Raw genomic sequence first — 14,518 nt, 5'->3', positions numbered from 1 at the left:
TAAAAATAATAAAGCTGTCCAACAAGAGCAAAATACAAACTTTTTACTTATTCTCGTCTCATGCTCTCTTAATCTCCAGCCCAAAGGAGATCCAACAACAACAAACCACCAAGAGGTAAATGACACAAAATGATCTACTGAGATCATTCACCTCACCTCTAAGTCATCATTTTCCCCAAGTTTTATTGAGAAGTAATTGACATACACAACTGTGTAAGTTTAAGATGTACATCATGATGGTTTGATTTACCTATATTGTGAAATGGTTACCACAGTAGGATCAGCTAACATCCTTCTTTTCATATAGATACAATTTTTTAAAAAAGAAATAAAAAAAAAAAAAAGAAAAAAAAGGAAAAAAAATCCCCTTGGTGAGAACTCTTAGGATTTACTTTATTAACAATTTTCCTCTATATTCTACTGCAGAGTTAGCTGTAGTCATCATGCTGTACATTATATCCCTAGTACTTTTTTTATCTTATAACTGGAAGCTTGTACCTTTTGACTACCTTTCTCCAATTTCCCCCTCCACTCCCCTTTGCCTCTGGTAAACCTCAAGTCTGATACCTTTTCCTATGAGTTATTTTTTTTGCTTGCTTTTTAGATTCCACAGATAAGTGATATCATACTGAGTATGGGGGTATATACTCAGCCACAAAAAATGAGAAAATCCTGCCATTTGCAACAATATGCAGGGACTTTGAAGGTATTATGCTGTGTGTATAGCTCATGTCTTAACAAGATCACTCTCGCTGTTGTGTTGCCAGTTGACTGCAGAAGCAGGGAAACCAGTGGAGGAGATTTTTATCAGAAAAGAGATGATAAGGACTTGAAGCAGGGACTGTTATAAAATATAGTTATTAATTCCATTCGTTACTGATGATTCTAGTGTCTGTCTAAATAGACTCTTCTATACTTTTGCAAACTATCCCGTCACCAAATACATAAACATTTACTTGAAGCAAACTTAGTATTAGGCAAGGAAGATACACAGTCATGTGTAAGACTTTTTTTTTTTTTTTTAGTTTTTTTTATTGAGTGATAGTCATTTTACAATGTTGTGTCAAATTCTAGTGTAGAGCACAATTTGTCAGTTATACACGAACATATATATATTCATTGTCACAATTTTTTTTCTGCTATGAGCTACCACAAGATCTTGTATACATTTCCCTGTGCTGTACAGTATAATCTTGTTTATCTGTTCTGCATTTTAAAATCCCAGTCTGTCCCTTCCCACCCCCTGCCCCCTTGGCAACCACAAGTTTGTATTCTATGTCTATGAGTCTACTTCTGTTTTGTTTTATTTTTTATTTTTTTTAGATTCCTCATATGAACAATCTCTTATGGTATTTTTCCTTCTCTTTCTGGCTTACTTCACTTAGAATGACATTCTCCAGGAACATCCATGTTGCTGCAGATGGCGTTATGTTGTTGGTTTTTGTGGCTGAGTAGTATTCCATTGTATAAATATACCACTTCTTCTTTACTCAGTCATCTGTTGATGGACATTTAGACTGTTGCCATGTCTTGGCTATTGTAAATAGTGCCACTATGAACATTGGGGTGCAGGTGTCATTTTGAAGTAGGGTTCCTTCTGGATATATGGCCAGGAGCAGGATTCCTGGGTCATATGGTAAGTCTATTCCTAGTCTTTTGAGGAATCTCCATACTGTTTTCCACAGTGGCTTTCGTTGCTTCCCTCTCCCACTCTTAATGATTTAGATGTCTTCTTTTACAATTTTGTGTTTATTCTTTTTGTAATTCATGGCAGTTATCTCCTTTCTAGTTACGAGTTTCTCATTTTTGTAGCATCCTGCTTCTTTTCTATTTAGAGTATTTCTTTTAGCATGGGTTTAGCGTTGGCTAAACTCTTTTGGTTTTTGCTTATCTGTGAAGTTCTTTATCTCTCCTATTCTAAAGGATAGCCTTGCTGGATAGAGTATCCTAGGCTGCATCTTTTTTTCATTCGGGACTTTGAATATATCTTGCCACTCCCTTCTGGCCTGTAGTGTTTGTGTAGAGAAATCAGCTGAGAGCCTTATGGGGGTTCCCTTGTAACTCACTCTTTGTTTTTCTCTTGCTGCCTTTAGGATCATTTTTTCATCCTTGACTCTGGCCATCTTGATTATGATATGTCTTGGTGTGAGTCTGTTTGGGTTCTTCCTGTTTGGGACCCTCTGAGCCTCCTGTACTTGGATATCTGATTCCTTCTTTAGGTTTGGGAAATTTTCAGTCATCATTTCTTCCAATACCTTTTCAATCCCCTTTGTTCTTTCTTCCCCTTCTAGAACCCCTATTATGCGTAGATTGGCATGCTTTACATTATCCCATAGGTCCCTTATATTGTTTTCATTGTTTTTTATTTCTTTTTCTCTCAGCTGTTCTGATTGGGTGCTTTCTGTTGTCCTGTCTTCTAGGTCACTTATTCGTTCGTCTGCATTGTCTAGCCTGCTTTGTACAGCCTTTAGTTCAGCTCTCATCTCAGCCAATGAGTTTACTAATTCTACTTGGTTCTTCTTTATGGCTTCTATTTCATTTTTGACATCTTATATCTTTAAACACTATTTCTTATAGTTCCTTCAGTACTTTGATCACTCTTTCTTTGAAATCTTGATCTAGTAGGCCTTCAATGTCTATTTCCTTGATCGTGCTTTCAGGGGATTTCTCTTGATCTTTTAGTTGGTAGTGGTTCCTCTGCTTCTTCATATTGCTCATGTCTCTCTGGCACTGTGGCTTGAGGAATATCAGTTATCTAGTTCTCCTGGAGACAGTGTGCTCTTAATGATTTTATTGAGAGGTCTTTGTGTCTTTGCCCCGTTTTGCGAACTCAGCTTGCTGTTTCAAGGCCCTCTGTTGGCGCCCTCATCTGTGTTGCTCCCAGTGGCTGTTGGCTAGTAGATCGTGCCCCCTCCCAACACTGGGTCAGGTGCTGAGCTCTTACCCCGTGGGTGGGCGGGTCACCCCCACTCCCAATGCCACAGTCAGATGCTGCGCTCGGGCGAGGCAGGTGGGCGGATCGTACTCCCTCCCAGCACCGTGGTCAGGTGCTGTGTTCCTGCCAGGAAGGTGGTTGGCCGCCTGGCCTCTCCCAGCGTTGGTAGCTCCGCTGCTCTGTGCAGCTTCCCGCTCCGCCTCGGGTTGGTGCTCCAAAGGCGGGCTCGGGGAAGACTGCGGAACAGCCCTGCCTCTGCTCCATGCCAAATCTCAGCTCCTTGTTTGTCTTGGCGGCGTAAGTTCTCTGAGGTGCCAGGGCAGAAAGATCCTATCTACCTCAGGCTGTAAACAAGTCTCAGTCCTGCCTAGGAGGTTGCGGAGCCCCTGAGTGAGGATTCAGGTCTTGGCCCCTCCCTGGCCCAGGCACTGCCCACAGGAGGAGGTGGCGGCTGTGGCTGCACCCCGCCTCTCTTCTCCCGAGAAGCAACAGTAATGGCGGTGCGGGTCTGAGGAGACAAAGGCTATGGTGCCCCTCCCCCCAGGGCACACCAGCCTTGTTGCTTTGTTTTTTTCACAATTTATGGGGGACCGAGGTTGTTCTGCTCCGTATCCCCTCCCAGCCACAGCGCGCAGCACCCTGCAGTCCCCCGGGGCTGCCTCAGTGCAGCCGCCCCAGTCCTCCGCCCAGTTTGGGCAGCCTATCCCGGACCCAGCTGCTGGCTCGCGTATTGGGCTGGGTGTCACGGGACCCTTTGTGCCTGTTTAACTCAGTTCTGTCAGTCAAGGGGTGCTCAGGGCAGATTTGAGCCTCGGAGGCTCCCCCCTATCCCACTGGCCTCTCCGTTGGAGAGGGGGAGACCCAGAGAACGAGCGCCAGTCCTCCTTTGCTGCACCCTCCCTGAAGCATCGGTCTGGCACTGTTTTGCTTTTTCTTCTTTCTTTTTTCCTTTTCTCCTACCAATTTTTGGCGTCTTTGTCTTTCAAAGAGGGCGGTGTTTTGTGGGAGTTCGGCAGGTGCTCTGGTTGGCTGAGTGGGTCCATAGATGTGAGTTTTGGTGTATTTCTGGGAGAGGGTGAGCTACAAGCGTCCTTCTACTCCTCCATCTTGCTTCTGCCAGCCATGTGTAAGACTTGATACTTTTATATTTAAACCCATACAATGCCTGTTTATTGACATTACTGGTATTGTTGAAAACAATGATGTCAGTGATGTAGGTAGATGTGGGAAAAACTAGGCTTGGGGTGCTAACAGTAGCCACAAAAACAGAAGGATACATATGAGAAGCAACTAGATCAGGAATCAATAAAACTGGTATTTAACTAGGTATTGGGAAGTGAAGAAAGAGGTTAATCAAAGATGAGCTCAAACTTTGTAGACTATCCTCAAGATAGTGATATTCAAAAAAAGCAATGAATTTCAGAGTTGTAATTTATTGGAGGGGAAGTTAATGAGTGCCATTTTAAATAAGTGCGGTTTGTGGCAACATGGAAGATTTTAAGTGTATTTAAGTGGAAATACTCAGTTGTCTTTTTAAAAAGAATGAAATTTCATTTGTAGACTATTCAAGAATTCAGTAATTTGAAATTTGCACCTCTCAGGGAGTGATGGAAGCATTAGCTATCTTGATTGTGGTAGTGGTTTCATTGGTGTATGTATCTATCAAAATTCATCAAATTGCACATCTGAAATATGTGTAGCTTACTGTATAGGAATCATACCACAATAAAGGTGTTAAAAATGTATGTGGTTTAAAACTTCTGAACTATAAATATTAAAAAATCTGATACCACTCTTATATAAACATTTTTCACCCATTTACTATGTACATGTATGATAAGAGCATAAAGACTTCATATTTTCAAGGCTCATCTTGACAGGTAATAATCATTGCTGAATATTGTTGATACTAGCACTCACTGAGAGTGACCAAGCATTTAATAATTTTGTTCCTTATCTCCATAGAACTGAAAAAAACAGAAGGATTGTAAATGCCTGGTCTGTTCTGGTCAAGTTTTATAATTCATTTATTATGAAAAATAGATTGAGACAATGGAGTTGTCATGTGTTACCATGTTAGTCTCAGAGATCCAGTTAGCGTTTAATAATGTTTACATACCTGACATGAAAGGCCATGGATTAACTTGATAATGTCTAACGGCTGCTAAGATCTGGTACTTTTGTGATGCTTCAAAGGAAGTGGATCAAAGAGGAATTCTTTAATAGAATACTTCACACATTAATATCCTTTGGAGAAGCTAGTTCAATTGACTACATTGTGTAGAAAAATCCTCAAATTCATCTAAGAAACTGATGTAACCCCTACTGTTGTTCAAATGTAACAAGGATCTAAATGAGATCAAGAATGTGTATACTTTGCCAATTGTACATGTGAGTGTATTAATATTCTTAATTCTTGGGGCTCTAAGACTTGTTTATGTACAGTGATATTAGATAAAAAATTTAAAATATTACACTTATGGAGACTTCTGCAACTAAAAAGTTTTTTTGGGGGGGCATACATTACCTCATTTAGTCCTTACAGTAGCCTTATATTATTGGAAAAGTAAATAATATTATTTCTGATAATAAAGACTATTTGTAACATAGGAAAACAAGTAATTTATCTCAAATCTGAAAGCTAATAAATGAAAGGCCAAGACTAGAACCCAACCAACTCTGCAGACTTTCAGGCCAATGTATTCACCAGTAAACTGTACTATTAGAATTGAAAACAAATGAGAGGGTGTCATAGTAAATGACCTTGAACTTCAATTTTTCCATCTGTAAAATGAGGATAAGATTAACTTTCCTTCACAAATGATTAAATATGAGATAAATCCCAAACTGTTTGGATTACTGTCTCACAAAACAGTTTATGGATTATTTTATTTTTTGAAGGCTCCTTTTTCTCTACATAGGTCCATCTGCATCCAAGTGAGTTATGTACAATTTTGAAATTTGACCAAGGAGGAATAGTTTCCATCCTCAGTTCTATATACAATAAATAAAACTATATAAAGCCCCTTCCGTTTGTTACTGAACGAAACTCGGGTGCTCTTGCCTAATGCACAGCAAAGCCAATCTATTGACACCAGGTTGTGGTGAAGGAAAGTACAGCATTATTACAGGGCAGCAAGCAAAGAGAATGGGCAGCTAGGGCACAAGAGACCTGAACTCCCCAAAGGCTTTCAGGGAAGTGTTTTTATTTATTTATTTATCTTTAATTCTTATTTTTTATTGAAGTGTAGTTGACTTGCAGTATTAGTTTCATGTGTATAACAAAGCAATTAGTTATATGTATACATACATATATGTTTTTTCAGATTCTTTTCCATTACAGCTCATTACAAGAAATTGAATATAGTTCCCTGTGCTATATAGTAGGTCTTAGCTGTTTGTCTGAGGGAAGGGTTTTTAAAGGCAGCATTAGGGGTGAGGGTCGCAGGATGCACAATCAGCTCCTGGAATTTCTTCCGATTGGTTAGTGGTGAGGTAACAGTGATGTTTCCGGAATCTTAATCATCAACCTTCTGGTTCTAACTAGTTTGGGATCTACATGCTTGTGGCCAGCACGCAGTCACCATCCTCCTCCTGGTGGGGGTCTTAGTTTCTGCAGAACCACTCAAAGATATGATTCAGATTATTATAGCTCTTCAGGAGGAACTGAGAGAAACTATGCTTTATTTCTGCATTTTCCACTTCTCTAATCACTAACTGTTTGAATCTGCTCTTTGGAACTGGGGGAAAGCCTAAGAGATTAAAGCTTTTTCTACAAACAAGAAGGAGAACATGGTAGGGCTTGTACCCAGGAGGGCACTACAGAGTCCTAGTTGGTTTCAGTCCTGTCTTTTCCTTGATATCCCTCAATTCTGAGGGGAATAGGGGCAGGGCTAGAAAGGGAGTGAAGTTTTGGATAGAGAGTTAATCATAAACTCAGCAGGGAGCTCAGTTTCACATTTAGAGTTTACCTCTCACGGTGAGGACTCCACATAAAAGGGGAAAGAGTCAGAAGGTGTTAGCTTGGCCAAGGATAATGGCTGATAAGTTAGGGAAGGGGATTTCCTGTGTAGCAAGGTGTGTTCTATGTGGGAAACCTTCTCTACTTCCCATTCCAGGCTACTTTGCTAGTCTTGGCAAGAATAGATAACAAGAATATCTTTTAATTCTTTCTCCCTGGAGATCTGGACAGTTTTACTTTAAAAACTCAAATTCCATCATTTGGTATAAGCCTAAAACTTTCTAAGATTTCTTCAAACTCTTGAAAAATCATTGCTCTGGCTCCTGGGACTATACCAATCTCATCCTGTGTCAAGCTTAATACAGAACTTTACTGCTTTTAAAATAAATCCAATTAGTCAAGGCTTTTAGGAAATTTCACTAGAATTAGCAAATTGAATAGAAGACTTGGGGGTTACTGAGAGAATACGTATAATACTGCACAGTCTTCCCTCAGTCTCTTCCTATTCCTTCTCTTCCTTCTTTCATGCTCCAGTTTCCTCCTTTTTGTTTTTCATTCCTTTCTGGTCTAAGCATCTTTTGTTGTTTGAGTGCCCTTGAGGTATCATCTCCACCCTTAAGGCTCTATGGAAACTTACAAAAATGTTTCTTTTGAGCAATCAATCACAAGGTTGTCGATGAGAAATTCAGATGAATTGTTTTCCCTTCAGTGTATGACTTAGTCGTATCACTAAAATCTCATTTAAGACATTGAGAGCATAAAGCAGCCCAAACCCTTTCTATCAAATGGAGAAGAGCAAAATGGAGCACAAACTTGGGTACAGGACACTTCCCATCCCTCAGAGAAGTGATGTTATCAGCACAGAGCTGAGCTATTACCAGCAGCAGCAGCAGCAGCAGGGGACAGCCACAGTGGTCTAATCTAGACCAGCTCATCCAAGTGTGACAACAGAAAATCAAGGCGTTTGTGTCCAGCAGGAAGGTAAGAGGACAACAACTTCCTCTCCTGGGCATTGGGCCCTAATTCTGATATCAGGAACAGAAGGAGAATCACTGTATTTGCCTTGGCACAGGGTGAGAACTGTTATCTGATCTGGTGATTCAGAGTTACAGTGCTAGGAGTGGGGAAGAAGAAGACTGTTATATATCCAATGGGAAGATCACATCCAGTAGTAAACATGAAATATTCCCTGGGGAATTCCTGCATCAGTCAGAAGGAATTTGACCGTGAGCTGGTGTTTGCACAATGCTGTGGATGAGTGCCAAGCCTGAAAAGTGCCATTGTGCCACTGCTTGTGTGTGATGCTACCCCACTCCTCAGTTTGATGTAGAGCGAACAAACATGCGTTACACTTGTGTTACCCCTAGGTAACAATTAGCCAAAGACCCCCTGCTCATTTCAAAACACCTGTGCTTCCTTTCAGGCATTGCAGGTGAATTTGAACAATAGTGCCACCTTTCTCCTGGAAGAGTTCAAACTCTACTTGACAGCGATACTCTTTTTTATAGTCTCAGAGCACTGATACCTTCACTTAATGGTCTCAACTGGAAGTAACATTGAAAATAATGGAGAAAGACAAAGGAGTATGAAACATTTGGGAAAATTTAGTTCTATTTCCATTTCCACTATCTCCTTTGTCACTACCTATATATTTATTGAGGAGTAACATTTTAAAATTGGCACCAGGAACTTTGTAATTATAGTGAAACTAATGGCTGGGGACTAATTATTCAGTTTATGCACTGCTTACCTAGCCCCCTGACCTGCCTCAGTAATTCTCTTTCCAATTTGTTGGTATTTGTTTTCGCTTTCGTTATCGAACGTATGACATTCACTAAATATCTAATTGGAATTCTTACAGCTGACACTTTTGGATATTTATCAGGTTCTAGATGATTTACATACTTTATACCTTTTAATCATTAGAGGAATTCTTAAGGTAGTTATAGCTTATCCTACTTTGTAGTTTGGACCTAAAAAAGTTCTTTAATCTCCCATAGGTAGTAAGTGCCAGTGCGAAGATTTCAAGTGCAGGTTTGTCTGGTACCAAAAACTTTACTATTAATAACTATCCTATATTGCTTGTTCAGTTTCATAATAGGAAATAGGAGTGCAATTGTGGAGAAATGGTCAAAGAAATTGTTTTTCATATCAACAACTGTAGTGGTTTTGTAATTTATCCACTTGATTAGCAGGAACTACAATCCCAGAATCCCTTTCCTATGGGGTTGGCCAAAAGAGACAAGTACTATTTGGAAGGTGGAAGCAAAGGAGTAGCCACAGTTCTCTGAAGGTCACTGTGGGAGACAGATGCAGCGGTGCTGGCAGGTCTAGCCTGCCCTCATTGTCTCCTTCCTGTGTCTAGCCATGCTTCCTGACTACTTGGCATTTTCTAGGAGCAACAAGGACTGGACTGGAAAGAGTCACTGCAGCCATGTGAGTAAGGGGACAGTGAGTAGAGATTTAGACAGTGACACACAAGGAGACCATTTTATAGGACTCTGCAAGGATTTTGGCTTTTACTAAAAATAAAAATGAGAAGCCATGGGTTATGGTGGGGCTTGGTGGAGCTTTGTGGACCACTAATGTGATCTTGATCACCTTTTAAAGGGATCACTCTGATTCTTGTGATGAACAAAGTCAGGATCACCAGTAAGGTTGGAGGGACCACTTAATAGTGGGAACAGTCAGCATAGAGGTGGTATTTAAAGTCAATGGACAAGATATGATCACTGAAGGAGTAAGTATCAGTAAAGATGTGAGGAGGTGGGAAGGTAGAGGCCTGGGGCACTTCAGTTGTTATGCAGTAAAGAAGACAAGGAAGAACCAGCAGAGGAGACAGAGGGAACATTCTATGAAGCAGAAGAACCAAGGGAATATTACGGATGCCAAGTAGAAAGTATTATATGAAAGAGAGAGTAATCAACATTGCTAAATGATGCCAATAAATTAAGCTAGACGATAAGAATTACTGAAAATTAATCAGTTGCTTTATTTAAAAAAAGAACCTAAATTGCCAATGAAAGAAGAATGAGACAAGGTGTAACAAATAGTATTATTACTTCTTAGAAAGCCCCCTTTCCTCCTCTCTATTGAAACTGCTGTTCATCTGGAGATACCAGTTCAGAGAGGGTATGTCTACAAAGTCTTTCCAACTCATGTTGGTGAAACAGTCACATTGATCTCTATGTTCTCCCAATATTTTCTTCATACTTCTATTGTGACATTTGCCACAGTGAATTACAATAAACTTTTAAAATATTTTTTTCTCCTTTTGCAAAATTTGATCTTCTAAGAAGCATGGACTATATCTTATCTTTGGATTCTCAGAGTCTGGCACATAAAAGGGTGGTTAGATGAATAAATGTATTTACATGTGAAGGAAAAGCTTAAATGAAAATAACATTTATTATGCAACTAATATATGCCAGACATCTTACAAGGAGGTTGACATTTCCACAGCAAGTTATTCTATATGATTGGTATTACTCATCTAATCAATTACTTTAACTCACATTTTACAAATTAGGAAGATCTGATTCATAGTGTTAAAGCATGCGCGCGCGTGCGCGTGCGCACACACACACACACACACACACACACACAGTAACACGTGTACTCATGGTAGAGCTGGGATTTGGACAAAGTCCGACCTCAAGACTCATGATATTTCCCCTCAATTACGCAGCATAAAAAAAATAAATGACCAAAGGAATTAATATGCAGTACTTTCCCTTCTTGAATGAATGGCTACCTTTCCTAAGGATGCTACACAGCAGCTCAAACCCTCGATAGACATGAAGATTATCACCTTGGTCATCCTCAACATCTGCAGCAGCAGCAGCATTTTCCTCCTTCTCCTTAAAATTCTAACCATCATATTTGTTTATGCTAAATGCTTTACATTGGATATTATTTATACTCACATAGAAATAGTCTAGATGTCATGCATTTTCATTTCCCTCTACTTTGGATGCTGTGATGAGCTACCAAGTTTCCTCTTCAGGAATAAAGACTGATGCAGATGGAAGCCCTCATATGGAAGTCTCTTACAGGGACTGTCTAAGGTGCAGAAATCTGCCTTGGCCAAGGTCATACCCCCTTCCCAGAGTTTCTTGTATCCAGTGATTGATTGACTGATGGGTAGATGTGAAGGCAACACCCTCTAGTTTGAACACCAGACAACCCTGAATGGCCATCACATCTTTAGAACTTCGCGAAGGATGGAGATGTGTTGAGACTGCATTATAGTTTACTTTCTCCTTCTGTTGGATCCTGCTCACTTCCTTTCCCTTCTGCAAAGCAGTCCCTAATAGGTCTTCTGCTTGCTAATCTCTGTCATGAAGCCTGATTCCCAGGGAACTCAACCTGCAACACCCTCTGAGTTTAAATGCTTTCACTACGCTATGATGTCTTCAGTCTCAGTTTGGGTGAAGTAGTGAAGTCAGAGTACGTGGGCTGAAACTCCACGTCTGCTGTCCACTAGCTGTGAGATACTGAGTGGGTCACGTAACATCTCTAAGCCTCAGCTTAACCAAGAAAATGGCATTAGTAATTACAAAATTAACAAGAAAATAAAGGTAAAGCATTTAGCATGGTAACTGGCACATACAGAGTTCTCAATGTATGAAAAATACCTGAATTATTAAGTGAGACATCATACAACCTCTAAAATATTGAACAAAAGGGTCAGTGGAGATGATCTAATTTGACTTGATTTCGCAGTTGAAGGAGTAAGTAATGTGGTCAAGATGCATGGTTAGATGGGGCAGAATTGAAACTACAGTGCAGGTCTCTTGACTCCACTGCACCATGCTGACTTTATCTTTTGATCAAACATCTTGGGAGTGGAAAAATGGTACTACATGGCAATAGCTGTATTTCACACCTTTATGCTTGAGAACAGTCAGGTTTCAGAAGTGACTATAATTATCCTTAGGTTTAATTATAAAAGACTAGAATTCAAGAAAATTCAAAGGAAATTTTGGAAGTGGTTGTATTTTTTAGTTGTCTCTGCTTCTGATCCCAATTACACAGAAATGAAAGGCTGGAGACTTTGGCTAAAATGTCTTCTATATTCTGAAGCATCTTCAGAATATGATTAGATGCACCAAGAACATACAGTTCTACTGACCATCCTGTTGTCGTAAGATAAGGGAAGTCTTTCTGCTCCCCAGAGGTAAATTACACTTTTTTTTTCTCTAAAAAATTAAGGCCAAGAAAAATCAGTTTTAAGGAGAAACTTACCAAAAACAGGTCAAAATTATCTCATATTATGTGGATTTTAAATTACATAATAGGTGACCATAATACTCAATCCAAGGACTATTTGAGTCACAGTTATGACATTATAAAGTCTACACTCTTTTCTTTGCTTCCTTTAGTCAATACTTAACCAATCAACAAGCATTTACCAAGCACCTGCTATAAACTCAGCAATATCTACCCTTCTTTATTTCCCAGAGGACTAAAACCAACCAGTTCGTTTAAAACTTGAACTCTCACTTTCATATATTTACACGAGACACTTAAAGTGTAAGTTCCATAAGCAGTCGTCACAGCACTTGCTTTGTATAAACCTGAAGAACCTCCAGCTCATCAACACCCTCATCCCTGAATTAACATTCACTCAAATAGCCTATCCTGATGTATAACGATAATTAAAGGTGTAATTGACAAGTCACTAGCTGAGCGTCAGCAAGCATTTAATCATCTCCTTAAGACTTACGTTATGTATTGTACAGCATATATTCTTCCAAATATGTTCAAGTTTTATAATTCAATTAGTAAACATGATTCACATCAAAATAGTGTCACAGGTGAGTGGCATTTTGATGCTCTCGTTTCTGAACACAGAACAAGAAATACTGACCCTACTACAAAGAATAAATATCAATAAAACAGCAGGTCTCTGATAAACAGATATAATTACCAGAAGGATCTGCCTATTTACACATCAGGACTGCTGTCTTCATATATCTTATCCGGTTACATAATTATCAAATAGAACAGTAATTCCAGAATAAGTAAGAGCAATCACACAGAGTACTGCATAGTTAAATATTTTTATCTTGGTTGGAAGACATTAGTCTATAACACCTGGCAAAGAATTACTCTGAATTTCTGTAAACAGTGAACTAATACCAAACTGGCGTTTAGAAAACCAATCAGCAGCCGGTGAGAGGACATTTCTTTCAAGATTCTTACATGTTTTTTCACTTAAGTGGAAAAACCCAGAACTGTCAGTTTTAAGACATAGTGCGTTTTCATCTTATCTTTTAGTTTGGAGAGGTTTCCTTTTGTAAAATCAGAAGTCCTTAAAGGAATAAATTCCACACTGCAACAAGAGGTCCTTTTGCTTTTCAGGCAAGTATCTCAGTATTCTTTTTCTTCCAGTGCTGTGATGGGTACACTAAGAACGGTTTCTTGCTGAGCTGTGCAGCTCCTACAGATGAGGACAGCAGGAGACCAGGCAGATAGCCAAGGCAAAGAGTGAGAGATCACAGCCGAGGCTGCAGAAGGCGATCTGCTACATAAAAGCAGAAACAGGAGAGATCTGCTCTGATCCCTGAGGCTCTCCTTAAAGCCTGCTCGTTTGAGCACTTGCCCACCCTCAGTTGACATGGGCTTCTAAAGAGCAGGAAGGAGCTGTATTGAGATGCCTGGTTTTGAATCACAACTTTGCATCATAATAGGTTTGCAAGTGTCCTTGGTGGAAATAGTGTGCAGGTGTGTGGAGACTGTTGGATTGATTGATAGGCCTCTTCCGAGCTGCCATTCAGAAGATGCTTCCAGTTCCCTGATTGGATGAGGTTTTGGCCAATTTCTAGCCATTTCCTTCTCTTAAAACTGTTTTTTTTTGGGTTTTTTTTGTTTTTTTTTTTTGTCCTCTAGGATTAGTGCCACTGTCCTTCAGGCTGAGCAAGACGGAGCATGTCAGGGTCACTCACCAGTCAGTCAAACTGTGACAAAAGGCAGTCCCTTCCTGCCAGGATCTGGAGGAGGAGAGGAGGGGGCTCTCAGCAGGGGCTCACTTTGCAGCACTTAATGCTTTTGGTCCTGAAAGGAAAGAGTGGGAAGGAGCAGGAAATGAGACTTAAGTCACCTCCAAATCAGTGCAGAGTTCAGTCCTAGTTGGTGTTTGTTTATAAAATAGCTCTCTAAGTAATTCACACTCTGTTTCCCATTTAACCTCTTGGACACATGGCATTCAGCCTACCAAGGAGATTTTCTGGAGTTGTTCATAAAAGTGCTAAGTTTGACACCAACAGAAAGGAATTTGGGGTCAGAATTACTATTTTAAACTTAGGCCTTTGGGATTTATGAAAGATGTTTCCGATATGCTAAAGCAGCTGTAAGAGACTTTGAGATCTGTCATGTAAGCGAGGGTTTCCTTAATTTGTATTACAGGTGAGGAAAACCAGGGCCCGGGAGGCTGGCTGACTTTCTTCTGTGCCTTCAGAACTTGTGATACCATCTTGCAGTCCCTACGACACAGAACTACGGAAGGGGAGGGCAAACCCCTGCCGGCTCCCAGACCGCTCCCAAGCTGAAGCTGCACTCGGTGGGGGTATCCCCCCGTCTCTCCCAGTCCCAGCTGTGGGTATTTCAGTCTTCCCCAG

The sequence above is a fragment of the Camelus dromedarius genome, chromosome 14 (assembly GCF_036321535.1).
Source record: "Camelus dromedarius isolate mCamDro1 chromosome 14, mCamDro1.pat, whole genome shotgun sequence".
NCBI lineage: Eukaryota > Metazoa > Chordata > Mammalia > Artiodactyla > Camelidae > Camelus > Camelus dromedarius.
This window is presented reverse-complemented; position numbering follows the sequence as displayed.